This window comes from Pleurodeles waltl, chromosome 5 (genome assembly GCF_031143425.1).
Source record: "Pleurodeles waltl isolate 20211129_DDA chromosome 5, aPleWal1.hap1.20221129, whole genome shotgun sequence".
Lineage (NCBI taxonomy): Eukaryota > Metazoa > Chordata > Amphibia > Caudata > Salamandridae > Pleurodeles > Pleurodeles waltl.
In genome coordinates this window covers 78,955,697-78,968,218 of record NC_090444.1, presented here as the reverse complement: position 1 = coordinate 78,968,218, position 12,522 = coordinate 78,955,697, and the positions used below count along the sequence as shown (strand labels likewise).

Genomic DNA, 12,522 nt, shown 5'->3' with positions numbered 1-12,522 from the left:
CGCCTCCTTCTGCTAGCACGCACTCCACAAACTTTGGAAAATCTTCAGATGGATCCCAGCAGACTGCCACATGACAGTCTCCCACACCTTAGTCACAAGCAATCTCAACTATGGCAACGCCCTCTATGCCGGCACCTCGAATAGAAACATAAAAAAACTACAACTCATCCAGAACGCTGCCGCCAAATTCATCCTGGACCTCCCACACCAAGAACATATCTCCAAAAACCTGAGGACCCTCCACTGGCTCCCAGTTGAGAAACAAATCACCTTCAAGCTACTCACCCACACGTACAAGGCCATACACAACACAGGACCAGCCTACCTGAACCACTACGTCTCCTTCCACACCCACCAGATCCCTCCGCTCAGCCCAGCTGGCCCTGGCCACCATCCCTTGCATTTGCAAAACCACCGCCAGAGGACAATCCTTCACCTACATCGCAGCAAAGAGCTGGAACAAACTCCCCCTGCACCTTGGACAAAGCCCATCGCTCATCATCTTCAGAAAGAACCTCAAGATGTGGATCTTCGGATGAGGACCCCCTCCTCTCACCCCAGCGCCTTGAGACCCTTGAAATGGGTGAGTAGCCGTGCTTTACAAAAACTGATTAATTGATTGATTGAGCCAGTGTTGGGCAGTCAACATTGATATGCTGTCCTATTATACATTCTATTGTTAGTGTGGAAAGAGGCACTGGGTCCAGAGTCATAAGAAAAGAAGGAAAATAGAATACGATGGGATTGGTGTATCTTTTTTGCATAAATAAAAGTTGTTTGCATAAATAGAGAAGCCAAATTTTTATAGCAGTGTTTATACCCTTTTTTAATAATGTAACTAAAAGCTATGGTGAGGGGGGCGTGGCCGGGCCGCGAGAGAAGATGGCCGCCTAACCCGGGAGCTCCGTGCCGCGTCGGACTCGAGGGGGCGGTGGGGCAGTGCGGCCGCCGCAAATAAGACCAAAAATCCTCCAGAGGCTTTATAAACACACGGAGGCCTGATCCCTGCCGAGGTGGCCCAGCAACAGCAGCGTGGAAGACTGCTGCGCACCCAGACAGGAAAGGCCCTGTCTGGGGGCAGAGTCGCGTCTCCCGAGGCCAGAGAGGATCTGCCCGTCGGGACGGAGACAACGAACCACTCGCCCCATCACCTCTGGTCAGTAGCGTTGCGCCGCTCCCCAGGACGTTGTGCCCTCCCCCCCCACCTCCAGAGAACAAAAGCCGGTATCGGGCCCGCTACCAGGGAACAGAAGCCGGTGATCAGAGAGGGGAGGGTGCTCACCCTCGCTGGAAAAATGGAGCAACGAAGCACTGACATAGACTAGCATCACCTACCCCTCCCGGCTACCTATTCAACTGAGCAATCGCAAGGGCCCTGACATTACCACTGACAGAGCCCCCTTGCCGCCCAAAGTGGATAAATTAGCATCTCCGTAGCCTCCTGTGATCAGGGCGAAGTCCCTGCCGGCTGGCCCCTCGCAGTATTGGGAACAAGGGAGCATCGACCAGCCCCCCCATGCTCCAGCAAAGACGAGGCACTCTGAAACGGGAGCTAATGATGATTCTAAACCGGCCCACTGGATAGGAAAGTTACTCTGCTGATCAGGCACAAAACTCCTTCTGAAAAACTCAGCAGTGGGCCTCTAGCCCAAACGGGACAGATCTCAAGCAGCCCCTCGGACAGGATCAGATATAGGAAGGGGACCCCCAGGAAAACATACCTCTGGACACACCAACCCGGATGAAGCACAGAAGAGGGCAGCGCTGGGAGACGATTGCCCATCTTCTCTCTAACAACCTCCGGTGCCCCCCCACCCCCAGAAGAAAAAAAAAAACGAGCAGCCCTACAGTGGCGAATCCAGTTCTACAACACAAATAGGGGAGGTCGGGCACTGACCGACCCACGCATTATCACCCTCATCAGTCTCCAAGAAAGATAGAAGGGAAAGAAAAAGGGCCTCGGATTCACGAAGGCCTCCCCCACAGGCTGGCATGGAGATGCCCGGAGGCAAGTCAGGTCACAAACCCACAGGAAAACCAGCATGACAATTGTTATTTTCAGAGGCGCTCCAACATAAGCGTCCTACCTCCCGAACAGTAGGACCTCTCACAGCCTTAACTCCAAACCAGTCTTCCACGATGACTGACAAGGACCAACCTACAACCATGGAACGGAAACTGCAGGAGATCACTGCTGTCAGTCGCCGGATAGAGGGGGGGGAGGGACGCTTCTATATCCTCTCTGACACTGGAGACCAAATCCATGCGATCAGAAATTGCAAGCTTCCAATCCCGGGTGACAGGATTGGAACACCGCATGGGGACCCTAGAAACCCATGTGGCCACAATCCAGGACAGAGATCAGGATCTTTCCTATCTATGGAGCAAAATAACGGACCTGGAAGGTAGAAGCCGAAGAGATAACATTCGCCTTCTCGGAATCCCGGAAAATGAAGAGGGACCAGATGTACAGGCCTTCCTTAGCTCTGTCTTACCCAAGCTTACCTTTGACCTGCCACTGGAGTTCCAACGAGCTCACAGAGTGGGCCCGAAACGCCCTGATGGGGCCTCAAGACCTCGCCCGATCATTGCAAGTCTGCTGTGTCACACTCAGACCCGCCAACTCCTCCAAGTAGCACGAAACCACGGACCCTTCCGGGTAGACAGATATGAAATCCGCATAACGGCCGACTATTCCAAGGACACCAACGAACACAGGAAGGCCTTCCTGGCTTTAAGAACCTGACTCCGTCAGCTGGAGATGAAATACAGCCTCTTCAACCCTGCGAGAATGCGGGTCACCAAAAACGTGTTATCCAAAGACTTCTACAATCTCGAGGACCTGAGACGTTTTTTGGGATTCCTTCCAGCATCAACCTAAGGACTCCGACCCGACCACAAGACACTGCGGGAGGAGACAGCTTCATCCCTCCATCTGGACTGGAGAGGGGAGGCCGGAACGGTATGACCCTGACAACTGCCCTAGAGGCAGGGACCTGAAGAGACTGACTAGGGCACATGACGACAGGGGCCAGGTCCTACACGCCGTGGCAACCCACACTCAGCTCTCGGAAAGGGTCAAATCCCGGTTACCCCTAAAACTGGCTCCTATACACCCCTGAGATAACGATCTACCACAGGGACTATATGGGACTATATGAGACAACGACGAGAGCCTTGGAGCACGACTGTCGTCAACCCGACAGACAGATGAGTATTTGCCCGGACTCTGCATTTATATTTTCTTTTTTGCTGCTGATAATGTCACTACTAAAGAGCTAATATGCCTCAATCCCTACAATGCGAGGCTATACAATGCAATGATACAATGCAAGTTATCTATAGCTCAATTAAGTGCACACACTACTGCATTTAGATCAGACCTTGTTGGTATCCACTGTTTACGCATAGGACAGGTTTATGCCCCATGCCGATACTACGAATGTGTTGTTCATTTGTTCCTACTCTTTTAATACAAAGCAGTACAATGCGACAATGCAACAGAAGCTACATTTGGCCCATTGCCGAGTTTATATTGCCTATATTAAGATTAAGAATCTGTTTATCCCCACTGTTTATACATAGGCCACGGATATGCCTTAGAACTCAATGTCCTGTATGCAACATTATGATACTAAGCCACAGAGATGTTACCTATGAAGGATGAGACGAATGCACATATATATAACTCAAGTCTGTGCACACTTTACCTGCATCTAGGCCAGACCTTGTTGGTATCCACTGTTTACGCATAGGACAGGTTTATGGTTTATGCCCCATGCCGACGTTGTGAAGGTGTTGTTCATTTGTTCCTATTCTTTTTATACAAAGTAGTACGATGTGATAATGCAATAGAAGCTACTTTTGGCCCATCGCCGAGTTTATATTGCCGATATTAAGATTAAGAATTTCTCTACCCCCACTGTTTACCCATAGGCCACAGATGTGCCCTAGAACTCAATATCCTGCATGCAATATTATGATACTAAACCACAGAGATGCTACCTACGAAGGATGAAATGTATGCACATATATATATATGTATGTATACTTTAAAACCCTCCACTGCTGACCTGCTCTTCCTGCTCTGCCCCCCCCCGCCCTTTTTTTTTTACCCCTGTCCCCTTCCCCTCAAAGTGCCAAACCATCCCTATAACATAGGATGCTGCATAGCAATGACGACTAGACACGGCGGTCTCCTACTCCATCGCTAGGGATACATAAACAATATCAGTTCTCACCTGTTAATAGAATGGTTTCTCCTTTATACCTACGCCTGACCGTCCCCTTCCCCCCCATCACCAACATAACAAGATTCTACTCTGTCAATAACCACTGATGCCCACCAGCCCCCCTCTCCTGCTCCAACTCCCCTCCTCCCCCCACATAGGATAACCAACCCCTGTATTGCTACTCCCCCCACACCCCCCCAACATTTCCCCGTGACAAACCTACGACACTCCTCCTCCCTCTGGAGCCAGACAGAAAGATTCTTAATAAATGATGACTGCCGCCCTTCCTTCTTCCCCCACTCCTCCCCCCCGACAGGGACCCGACTGTTGACGCTGAGAGCTCCTACAGGAAAAGGACCCGCAGTCTACAGACCTACTCCTCCAGGGGAAATTTTTCCCCTAGCTTTCCCAACCTAGCTCCTCTATTCTCACCCTTACCTGTCCCTTCTTTCTCCCTTCTCCCCCTCTCTTTCTGACTGCATTTCCCCATTCCCCCTCTCACCTTCTTCCCTACATCTGTACGCTAACCACCTCCTTCTTCCTCTCCCCACCTTCTCTCCTATCCCCTCCCCTTCCCTCCTTCTCTTAATCTTATCTACGCGCTTGTAAGGAAATGCCTCCTTGGCATGGTTACCCCCTGACTTTTTGCCTTTGCTGATGCCAAGTTATGATTTGAAAGTGTGCTGAGGCCTGCTAACCAGGCCCCAGCACCAGTGTTCTTTCTCTAACCTGTACCTTTGTTTCCACAATTGGCACACCCTGGCATCCAGGTAAGTCCCTTGTAACTGGTACCCCTGGTACCAAGGGCCCTGATGCCAGGGAAGGTCTCTAAGGGCTGCAGCATGTCTTATGCCACCCTGGAGACCCCTCACTCAGCACAGACACCCGGCTTGCCAGCTTGTGTGTGCTGGTGGGGAGAAAATGACTAAGTCAACATGGCACTCCCCTCAGGGTGCCATGCCAACCTCACACTGCCTATAGGCATAGATAAGTCACCCCTCTAGCAGGCCTTACAGCCCTAAGGCGGGGTGCACTATACCATAGGTGAGGGCATAAGTGCATGAGCACTATGCCCCTACAGTGTCTAAGCAAAACCTTAGACATTGTAAGTGCAGGGTAGCCATAAGAGTATATGGTCTGGGAGTCTGTCATGCACGACACAGCACCACAATGGCTACACTGAAAACTGGGAAGTTTGGTATCAAACTTCTCAGCACAATAAATGCAAACTGATGCCAGTGTACATTTTATTGTGAAATACACCCCAGAGGGCATCTTGGAGATGCCCCCTGAAACCATACCCGACTTCCAGTGTGGGCTGACTAGTTTTGGCAGCCTGCCACACACCAGACATGTTGCTGGCCACATGGGGAGAGTGCCTTTGTCGCTCTGTGGCTAGTACTGGGTGGAGGTGCTTCTCACCCTTTGTTACAGCACCCCAGGGCACTCCAGCTAGTGGAGTTGCCTGCCCCCTCCGGCCACGGCCCCACTTTTGGCGGCAAGGCCGGAGGAGATAATGAGAAAAACAAGGAGGAGTCACTGGCCAGTCAGGACAGCCCCTAAGGTGTCCTGAGCTGAGGTGACTCTGACTTTTAGAAATCCTCCATCTTGCAGATGGAGGATTCCCCCATTAGGATTAGGGATGTGCCCCCCTCCCCTCAGGGAGGAGGCACAAAGAGGGTGTAGCCATTGGCTACTAACCCCCCAGACCTAAACACACCCCTAAATCGAGTATTTAGGGGCTCCCAGAACCTAGGTAACCAGATTCCTGAAACCTAAGACGAAGAAGGACTGCTGACCTGAAAGCCCTGCAGAGAAGACAGACACCAACTGCTTTGGCCCCAGCTCTACCGGCCTGTCTCCCCACTTCAAGAAAACTGCAACAGCGATGCGTTCCACAGGGTCCAGCGACCTCTGAAGCCTCAGAGGACTACCCTGCATCTAAAAGGACCAAGAACTCCCGAGGACAGCGGCTCTGCTCTAAAGAAGAAACATCTTTGCAACAAAGAAGCAACTTTGAAAGAACACACGTTTCCCGCCGGAAGCGTGAGACTTTGTACCCGACGCCCCCGGCTCGACTTGTGGAGAACCAACACTACAGGGAGGTCTCCCCGGCGACTGCGAGGCCGTGAGTAGCCAGAGTTGACCCCCCTGAGCCCCCACAGCGACGCCTGCAGAGGGAATCCAGAGGCTCCCCCTGACCGCGACTGCCTGCTTCTAAGAACCCAATGCCTGGTAAGGACACTGCATCCGCAGCCCCCAGGACCTGAAGGATCCAACTTCCAGTGCAGGAGCGACCCCCAGGTGGCCCTCTCCCTTGCCCAGGTGGTGGCTACCCCGAGGAGCCCCCCTTTGCCTGCCTGCTTCGCTGAAGAGACCCCTTAGTCTCCCATTGCACTCCATTACAAACCCGATGCCTGTTAGCACTCTGCACCCGGCCGCCCCTGTGCTGCTGAGGGTGTACTTTTTGTGCTGACTTGTGTCCCCCCCCGGTGCCCTACAAAACCCCCCTGGTCTGACCCCCGAAGACGCGGGTACTTACCTGCTGGCAGACTGGAACCGGGGCACCCCCTTCTCCATTGAAGCCTATGTGTTTTGGGCACCACTTTGACCTCTGCACCTGACCGGCCCTGAGCTGCTGGTGTGGGAACTTTGGGGTTGCTCTGAACCCCCAACGGTGGGCTACCTTTGACCCAACTTTGAACCCTGTAGGTGGTTTACTTACCTGCAAAACTAACAAACACTTACCTCCCTAGGAACTGTTGAAAATTGCAGTGTCCAGTTTTAAAATAGCTTATTGCCATTTGTGTGAAAACTGTATATGCTATTTTGCTAATTCAAAGTTCCTAAAGTTCCTAAGTGAAATACCTTTCATTTAAAGTATTGTTTGTAAATCTTGAACCTGTGGTACTTAAAATGAACTAAGAAAATATATTTTTCTATATAAAAACCTATTGGCCTGGAATTGTGTTTGAGTGTGTGTTCCCCATTTATTGCCTGTGTGTGTACAACAAATGCTTAACACTACCCTCTGATAAGCCTACTGCTCGACCACACTACCACAAAATAGAGCATTAGAATTATCTCTTTTTGCCACTATCTTACCTCTAAGGGGAACCCTTGGACTCTGTGCATGCTATTTCTTACTTGGAAATAGTGCATACAGAGCCAACTTCCCACACCGCTTCTTCCCCCCCTTCTGAAGGATCATTCGACATCCACCAGCTATCCCCTCCCCCCTAACCGTAATGCCGCCAAGACACTCTCCCTGCCCCAACGATAGAGGCAGCCCTCCACACTATCCTCCGAATTGCCGAGACCCTACCACGACATCCAGCATGCCGAGAGCTGCCCTCTGTGCGATGCACCCACTACGAATCATCTCCTGGAATGTGCATGGCATGACAAATTACATCAAACGAAAATAGGTGTTGTCTTATCTCCAGTCTAAAAGAGCGGATATAGCCCTGATCCAGGAGACTCATCTGGACAGTACGGAGACTAGCAAGCTCCGTCGGGACTGGGTAGGAAGGGTTTCCTTTAGTTGCTGTCCAGCAGATCAGGGACCCGGAGGATGCACCCCCCGCAAATGCGAAGTAGCGATATTGCTACGTAAAACCCTTCCGGTTACAATCATCAAAACATGGAACGACCCGGAGGGGAGATACGTATTCGCAAAACTGAAGGTAGGAGACACCTTCCAATGCGTGGGCTCAGCCTATGCACCGACCGGTACTAAGCGACCTTTCTTCCTACAATTAAACCGCCTCCTGACTGAAATAGGGACTACCCGCTATATCATAGGGGGAGACTGGAACCTTGCCCGGGACTCCATATTAGACAGAACGGGCCCTATCAATACGGGCAACAACCACGACAGGGCACTGCTAACGGACTTAATCACTGATGCAGGCTTGGCTGATTATTGGAGACTGATGCACCCAAAGGACAAGGAATACACATTCCTGTCGCCTGTCCACTGTACCCAATCCCACCTGGACTATTTCTTAGTGTCGCGCACCGTAGTTCCCCAACTCCAAGATACTAGTATACTTGAAAGTGGACTTTCAGACCACTCCCCTATCTTGCTCCAGATCCAAACGGGCCTCGCCTCCCTTGGTCGCCATGCAAACCATGGCGCTTCGCGGTGCATAGATACCGTTCCCCCCCAAGGGAAAGAACAACTGAGGACCCATGTATCCACATACATGGCTGACAACAACAGCACTGTGGCGTCCAAACGAGCCCTCTGGGCGGCGGCGAAGGCAACCCTGAGAGGCAACATGATGCGCAACGCAGCACTGGATAACAAGGATTGGATGACATGCCAACGAACCCTAGAAGACGACATCCGGAGTCTCACCAGACAATACACCACCCAGCTGTCCCTCGCACTACGCCGCTCTCTCGAACAAGCCCAAATGGCACACAACGAGCTCTACACTTCGCAGGCAGAATACGCACTGCAAAGATTACGCGCCCGTCACTACGAACAAGGCGAGAAAGCGGGACGACTCCTGGTGACACAACTCCGGCAGAGAGAAGCTGCCTCTGCCATCCCGGCCATAACGTCCCCCTCAGGAGCAGTACTAACCCACCCACAAGACATCGTAAATGAATTTGCTGCCTTCTACCACCATCTCTATACCCCTGAGACAATGGCCACTAATGCGCAAACTGAGACTTTTCTCACCTCGGCCAACCTACCTCACCTCTCGGAGGCGGGCCAGGCTCTCCTAGAAGGCGACATAAGCAGGGAAGAAATAGCACAAGCCATTAAAAACGTCCCCTACCACAAATCTCCGGGTGAGGACGGCTTCCCTGCTGAATTCTACAGATGGGCAGGGGAAGAGGCAGTCACTGCTGTACATCAGGCACTCGCAGAGGCATGCCAAGAGGGCTCCTTAGGCACACTGTCCAATAAGGCCACAATTGTGGTCCTACCCAAACCAGGTAGAGACCCCCTACTCTGCGGCAGTTATCGTCCTATTTCCCTCCTGAACGGAGATGTCAAACTCCTGGCCAGTGTTTTGGCGGCTCGCTTACGTAAAGTGATACCGTCCCTGATCCACAACACCCAAGTGGGGTTCGTACCGGGCCGCACCTCCAGAAATCATATGCGCACTCTCTGTCATACCCTATATGAATCCCTAAACATGCTGGAAGAAGCCCTCGCCTTGTCCCTCGACGCGGAGAAAGCGGTCGACTGCATCGAATGGCCCTACCTATTCGCTACTATGAAACACTTCGGTCTCTGAGAATAATTTATCTCCAAAGTTCGCTTATTATATGACCACCCTACGGTGCAAGTTAATTGCGGGGGCTTCCTATCGGACCCGTTCCCCATTGGAAGAGGCACGAGACAGGGTTGCCCCTTGTCACCGCTTCTGTGCCTACTAGCAATGGAACCTCTGGCAGCTACCATACGAAACTCCCAGCAGATACAAGATATCACTTTAACAGAAGATACCTCCAAAATCTACCTCTATGCTGATGACATCTTGCTCACCCTGTCTGATCTAGAAAGGTCCTTTCCAGCGTAGCTCTCAATCATAAAGGACTTCACATCCCTATCTGGATACCGGGTGAACTGGGACAAGAGTGAATCACTACCCCTATGTGGGGCAGGACACAGGCGGTCAGGATGTCACCCTCTTGCGCTTCACGTATTATACTAGGCATGCTTCCCCTGCACGTGCCCCTTACCCTGCTTCGGATGATAGACGCCTCAATAAGAACTTTTGTTTGGGGCTCTAGACGCCCGAGGTTGACACCCGCAAAAATACTGGCACGGCGATCCTACGGAGGTTTAGGTCTCCCCTCAGAGGAACAATACTCACTAGCCCTACAGCTATCTCAACTGGCATATTTACTTCCTGGAAATACAGATCCCCGACAGTGGGTAGCCACAGAGAAACTTCTACGGGACCAGCGTGAAGGACTAGGAGGGATATACACTGACCGCCCCCAACTGCCTAATCCTGTCCTCACGGCAACAAATGCGGCGTGACGCAGGGCTCATCGCCTACTAGGAGTGCACCCCTTTTTACACACCCAAGCCCCTATAGAGGGAAACAAAAGCATTAAAATAGGGGGAAGTACCCTAAAATGCCCCCCATGGAACAATGCTGGCATCAGCTGCATAGCCCAAATCGTAGATGGCGATCGGCTCCGACCCTTCGCCATCTTAAGGGAAGTTCAACATACATAATAGCCAAAAATGGCGATACCTACAGCTTAAGCATTGTCTACATAAAGTACTGGGAACCCTTTCGTGGGAAGTCAAGGCCTCGGCAATTATCGCCTATCTACAGACATGGGGTCGCCACAAAGGCGTGATGACAGGTTTATACGGAGTGCTAGTCAATCACCTTTATTCACAACCCCTTCTTGAAAGCCTACGCCTCAAGTGGCAAGACCGGCTTGGAACAACATATACCGAGGAGGACTGGTCAGACATCCTGGAGGCACTCGACAGAGGCACCCATGAGGCTCTTCAGGGCGGGTCTAATACCACATGCGAAATGCTGGTGATGCGCAGATCCTCACTGTGACGTACTACACATCCTTTGCCGCTGCCCATCGATACAACCTTTATGGGATACCGTGCGTCACACTCTGGCGGACTCCCTTCAGATACCGCACACGTTTCCGCCATCACTTATCCTTGTCCACGATATGCGCCCGTATCTCCCCCTGCCACGATCACAGCTGAGATTGCTGCACACGGCAATAGCCACAGCCAAAATTTGCATACTCCGGCACTGGAGATCCAGCACCGCCCCTACACCGACAGAATGGATGACTGCTATGATACAAACTGCCACTCATGAACGGGTAATCTACAACTTACAAGATCAGGCAGTCATGTTCACAGAAGTCTGGAGCCCCTTTCTGCCAGGACCGTAATTGACATCTCCCCCCCCCCCCCACACTCCACACTTAGTGTCCTCTTCACTCACACCACCCCTCTCCCCCCATCTCATACCAGCTGGTGGACAGTTGACAGATGCCAACCAGATTCTCCCTCGCCCCCTTTCCTCCCCTTTTTCTTATATCTCATATCACATCCCCCGTTTTTTCGCTTTAACTCACCTTCACTCTTATTTCTCATGTCAACTTCTCCATCTTTCTCTCTCCCTGACTCCTAGATCTCCCACCCCGGACGGAATTCCCCAACCCCACAATGCTTAAAACTTTAATCAACAGCCCCGTCCTCCCTATCTTCTTCCTCCCCCCAAGCCGCAATGCCTCTCCCCTCTCTCCAACCCTCTCCTCTCTCTAACCAATTTATATTAGATCGGCCAGTGCAGAACTAAAAGATTCGCCCCCAAGAGTTTCAAACTGTTAAAGGACACCCATGCAGACTCCCCTCGAGCCTCCCCCACCACACCCTTCATATTCTGGATTTTGTACCCCACATCATAAGTAAACACATACATATCCATACAAAATCCCACATGAGAGCCCATATGATAAAGGAAATCATCAACACACTCCTCGAGCCATCCTGGTACGCTGACCGACCTCCCTCCCTCCCCCCTTCTTTTTTTCTGTTCTTCTCCCTCTTTTCCCATTTTCTCCCCCCCACCTATCACCCTCCCCAACATAAATACCCCCTTCCGCCCCTTCCTTCCTATCTATCCCTTCTCTTCTCCTTACCTTACATCCCAATGCCCATATCATATTATCTTTCTGTTAAACTTATGCGTACGCTAATCGAGAAATTAGCCTTTGTCAAAAACATATGGGCGATGCCCTAAAATGTATTTTGTATCATTCTGTATCATCCCCCAATTTTCAATTTTCAATAAAAAGATTAAAATAAATAAAAAAATAAATAAAAAAAAAGCTATGGTGAGCCAATATACATAAAAACGATGGGTCAGTGATCGCCCTTTCAATAAATGATTATTCAAATGATGAGACCTAGGCTTAAACATTCCTGAAAACAGGCAAGTATGGAGAAATTCTGTTAGAACCTATTCAGTATAAATAGTATGCCATGATATGAACTATGGTTGACAGGAACTGGGTAAGGCCACAACACTGAAATCTTAACAGACTAAAGCATCGGTAACGTGCAGAGTAGTGTGTGAACTATTGTCATGTCTCAGGCGAGTACAGGTTTTGATCGTATCTGCAGCGTATTGAAGCTAATCTTCGTAAAATAGGCTTACCAGTTTGTACCTGAATGTCATTAATCCTGCTGCTATTGTATCAATTTTCCCATAATGCTTTACATTTTCTTAAAAGTATACATAAGTTTTATTATTTTGGGGGACAAACA

At 50.8% G+C, this 12,522-nt stretch overlaps 1 protein-coding gene across 10 annotated transcripts in view; it reads left to right on the top strand.

The window, feature by feature from the left end:
• AGBL5 (AGBL carboxypeptidase 5) overlaps positions 1-12,522 on the top strand; it is a 358,598-nt gene that overhangs the window by 324,109 nt on the left and 21,967 nt on the right. The window lies entirely within an intron of this gene.